General features: G+C 41.2%; 1 protein-coding gene across 1 annotated transcript in view; it reads left to right on the plus strand.

Annotated features, from left to right (window-relative positions):
* Window positions 1–37: 37 nt before the first annotated feature.
* The window catches only part of SAMD8 (sterile alpha motif domain containing 8), a 56,604-nt gene continuing 51,706 nt past the window's right edge, over window positions 38–4,935 (plus strand). Inside the window, exon 1 of the mRNA XM_014592020.2 lies at window positions 38–58. The gene's annotated coding sequence lies outside the window, so the exon portion shown is untranslated. The remainder of the gene's footprint in view (window positions 59–4,935) is intronic.

Here is a 4,935-nt window from a genome sequence, read left to right on the forward strand (position 1 = left end):
AGGTGAGCGGGCGCTGAGGCTGAGGAGAGGGCAGTTTGGGGGGCGCCTGCAGCCAAGGGTGAGTGGGGCGTCAAGGATGGCGCCCGGGGCTGCCGAGGGACCGGGACCCGGAGGGGCACGGGGAGACGGAAGAGGGAGGCTGGAGAGCCGGCTCTGGAATGGAATCTGGCGGAAATGGAGGTTGTTGAGCCGAGGGCCTGAGGGGGCGACGGCCTGGGCCCGCGGGTGGGAGAGGCCGAGGGGCGAGAGCGAGTGGGAAGCTTCCGATGCAGGGGCTCGGAGGCTTTCGGCAGCAGGGCGGTGACGGGGGCGCGTGCGGACCGGCGAGTGAGATGCTCCGGGCTCTGGCGGTGAGTGAGGGCAGAGGAGCAGCACCCGGCGGGGAGAGGGAGCCGGGCCGGGACCGACGAGCATCTGCCCGGGAGGGGTGGGCAGGATAACGGAGGGCTGGATTCAGGTCTGACTGACGACGGGGGGCGTTCGGGTGGGAAGTCCTCTGGCCCAGAGGGTTGCAGGCTTTGAAAAAGAGACATGTGGGCAAGGGGAAAAAAAAAGGAGCCCTTGGGGATCTAATTTAGGGCTCTGGCATTTTTACAGGTGTCCTTCATAGTATCCACGGCCGCTGGAGCCATGTACTTAGATTATGGGGCTTTCTCGTTTGTGGACTGTGGCTCCTTTGGAGAATCTGGGGGTAGGGGCCCGGCGTTAATCACTGATTTGCCTAAAAGACTAGGGGAAGTAGTGGAGAGGAAGTGATGTTTGAAAAAGGCATTGAAAGGACTGTTTCTGAAATGAAAGATATCCTTCGGATTTCTTCTGACAGTAGTAGTCTACTGATTTTTTTTCCCCTCTTCTTAAGTTTAAATGCCAGCAAGATTAAACCCAAGAGACTTGAAACATTACCTCTAAATTCAAAAAAAAAAAAACTTGAAACAATAATATAAACACTTGGATTTTGCAGATACTCAGTATGGACTGGTTCCACTTTAACAGCTTGAGTTGACACATGGATTTGTCACAGGGAGAAAATGTAGTCCTTGCAAGTTTCTGGGTTAAGGGGGCATGTAAAGCTGGAAGTGAGATCACCACAGTCCAGGAGCCTACCGGAATGATAGCTGCCAGACTGGAATGATCGCTTGAAAATTCGAAGAGTACTTTTGACAGATTTGCAGGACCAATATATTCAAGTGCTATTTTGTGTATAAGTGTGCAAATAATATTCTTAGGAGCGTGATCTAGAAAAATAAGGGTAGAAGATGTGTGTATTTGGCAGCTAATACAATAGAACTGGGACAAGTTGGTACACAGATGACTTTTATAGAAGATGGAGTACCGAAAACATGATTGCGCCCCCGCCCCCCAAAAATGCTTGTAATATTTATATTCACTTTAAAGGAAATAAGTTAATTTGATTTTGGAGCTGTGCAATTACATCATGGCTCTGTGGAGTCTTTGACTCTAGCCACATAGATCATGTTTTACTTTTATAACTTTTTATCTGATGATAGATTTGTACAGTTATTGGCTATTTCAAAACAAATCTTTAAATCAAGCATTTTCTACTCTAAAAGAGCATCTACTGTTGAATCTCCACGAGATGTTAATTCACTATTTGCAACAAGCTTTTAGTTTAAGTGAATAGACTTGATGTCATACCTTCAACTGTTCAGTGGAACAGTAGTTACTTCTTTGAAAGAGAGGTGGATTTTTAGTTTTGCTTTCATCTGAGATTGTCAAAAGATTAACTTCTTGGTTAAGGAAACATAGTATTACATTTATCTATGTTTTTATTTACCGCTACCAAACTGAGATTCTCTAGACCTTCATACTTGCCTCGGAATAAAAGTCTTGGCATGTACGAATGTCCTGAACTGAAATATAAGCATTCTGTACTAAGATTACATCGTAACGTGATTGTAGAATTAAAGAAGCCGTTAAGATCGACATAATTAATATATTGTCATGGCTGATGATTATTTCATTTTTGTTTCTCTCTATTAGTTCTCATAATCACTTAGTTGTAAAGAAAATCAGTTTTATGGTACATCAGTTTCTCTAAGGCAGAAGAAGCCCTCATAACAGCTGTGAAAGAGTATACAAGCAAATTTAGATAAATCAGTTTTGATCCCCACTCTGCAGACTCTTATTCATTTTGCACAATTGCTTGTAACTATTTATATTTTGCTAATCACTAGAGCCTCAATAATTCTCCAAACATTGCCATAACTAATTAAGACTATTTCAAGGCATTTCTGAGAATCATAATTTAAAGACTATTTAAATTTCTTTAAATACTGGTTATTTAAATACTATTTAAGTACTTTGACAGATTTGCAGGACCGACATATTCAAGTATTGTTTTGCATATAAATGTGCAAATAATATTAAATCACAGATATTTCTGGTGAATATTAATATTAATTTTGTATTATAAAAATGCTATATAAACTAGCTATTCTTTCAGTTTTTTAATCCTATACATTTACATATTTTACTAAATTATCTTTTGAAGTTCTTTTTTTTAAAAAAATGTTTATTTTATTTGTTCATTCATTATATATTTTTTAAATTTGATCAGAGAGAGAGAGAGAGAAAGTGAGAAAGCAAGCCTCCAGGCCTGGGACTTGAACCATGGTCAGCCATGTGGGAGTGTCCAGCACCTTAACCACCATGTCACCTGCTGGTCCCTAAACTCTTTTCTTTTTTTGGAGAGGCTTTTACTATAGGGCATGTGCGCTTGCCGGAAAGACAAGGAGAGACAGAAAGACAGGAAGGGAGAAATCACCCTCCAGGGGAGGGTGGATGGCCATGCCGCAATCCCTTCTCCTCCATTCTCCTCTTGGGATCTTGGGCATGCATGCACACACACCCAGCGCGAGTTTAAGCCATCCACCGGGTCCGGGACTCGAACTACGGTCAACTACATGGGAGTCCAGAGACATAGCATTACACCAACTGCTGATCCCCCTCTTTTTTTTTTTTTTAAGAGAGATTTTTGCTATAGGGCATGTATGTTTGTTGGAGAGACAGAAATTGAGGGACAGAAAGCAAGAAATCCCCCAGAGAGGATGGCCATGCCACAAACCCTTCTCCTCCATTCCCTTCTTGGGATTTTAGGCCCACATGCACACACACCTGGTGTGAGTTTGAAGCCACTGGATCTGGGACTCAAACTATAGTCAGCCACATGGGAGTCCAGCAACATAACCATTACACTGTCTGCCAGTCACTTGAAGCTCTTTTGAAACATTGTGGTATTTGGAAAAATTACAATATGTACTAATTGTAATTCTTTTAATGGGTTTAAATTTTAGAGGGATACTATACCTTTTCAGATGAAAGGTTTTACTTTTTTTTTTAAGAGAGAATTTTTTGCTATAGGGTACATGCACTTGCCAGAGAGACAGAAAGAGGCAGAGGGAGAGAAAGTGGGAAATCACCCCTGGTGGGATAGCCACACTGCAGTCCCTTCACTTCCATTCTCCTCTCAGGCTTTTGGGTACATATGCGCCCAGTGCAAGTTTTAAGCCACAAGGTCCAGGACTCAAACCGTTGTTGGCCATGTGGGAGTCCAGCACCTCAACCGCTACACCACCTGCTGGCTCCAAATGTTGCTTTTTTTTTTTTTTTTTTTTTAACAGATTGCTGTATCTCTAATTTTTGCTTGCATGTGGTTTTGGGAACTTTGGAACTTGGTTTTGTTTTTGTCAAGGGGATATGATGTAACACACAGTAGGGCAAGAACGGAAGTAGCCACTTGAGTATTGCCATTGTCATGACAGTGATTCTTACTTCAGGTCTTGAGGTTTTCTTGTCTATGAGAAATCAAGAAGTTGGCTAAAACAGGAAAATATGGTCCAGACACACTTAGAGAACAAATTGGTGTTTACAGTGTTGCCTCTGTTGTTGCCCAGCTGAATGTGTGAGTGTGGATTTGTAACAGACCTGGGGTGTGGATATTCTGTTATCCTCTCTTCTATATATACAGCCTCTACATCACCAGACCTTAAGCCTAACCAGCGGAGGGTTGTGATTTTATGCCTCTGCGTCGAAGTGCTCTGTTACTTTACTATATGCTGGGCTCTCCTCATAATATAATCATGTCAGTTATGAATCTGCTATAATGTGAGTGTATTAACTAACTCTATTAACACATGGTTATAATAGTTTCACCATAAAATAGTGTTTTGCGACCTAACTTTCAAGATTGTTAGTGTGGGAGCAGTGAACTGTATCTGTATTTATCTTATTGTGGGTTTAGTGAAGCTTATGCATTGTGGCAAAGGACAGGAGAGATGATAAGTATCTGTTATCTTGATACTTTTTTGTCCTCTTGAAATTCTTGACAAATAAAACCTAATAGAAGATTAGAACTGTGGCTTTTGCTAATTTAGGGTCTTCTAGGGTACACTGTGTCACTGAGTTATTGGAAATACTTACAAATCAGTTTTACTTTGAGGCTAAATTAAATTGATGTCAGTTTCATCAGTAATATTGGCAGAAAAGCCAGAGATTGACAAAACCTTGCATTAATATTTGGGTCCAAATCCAACACATTTCTGCAGCATGAAATTTTGGGCCTCTTTCTCATTTTCTATTATGTTGTCTGGATTTTGGGATGTAGCATATAAAAATAAAGATTTTACAAATCAATATGTCAAACCACTGGTCTGCCCAAATGTCACTATATTGATTAGAATAAGAATTGGAGTTTTATACGCTTTGCTTCTTTATTGGTGTGCTCTGGCACCCAGTCAGCCAGGTCAGTAACCAAATCCACCACTAAATTTTGGGCTTCATGTAAAACTTTTGCTAAACTGAGGACATAAAGTAAACAATACTATCTATCAGGTGCTTTTTCTTTTCTTTTTTTTTTTTTTTAAAGATTTTTTTGCTATAGGATGCGTGTGCCATCTGGAGAGAGTCAGGGAAAGA

The sequence above is a fragment of the Tupaia chinensis genome, unplaced genomic scaffold (genome assembly GCF_000334495.1).
Source record: "Tupaia chinensis unplaced genomic scaffold, TupChi_1.0 Scaffold000635_1, whole genome shotgun sequence".
NCBI classification, from domain to species: Eukaryota; Metazoa; Chordata; class Mammalia; order Scandentia; family Tupaiidae; genus Tupaia; species Tupaia belangeri.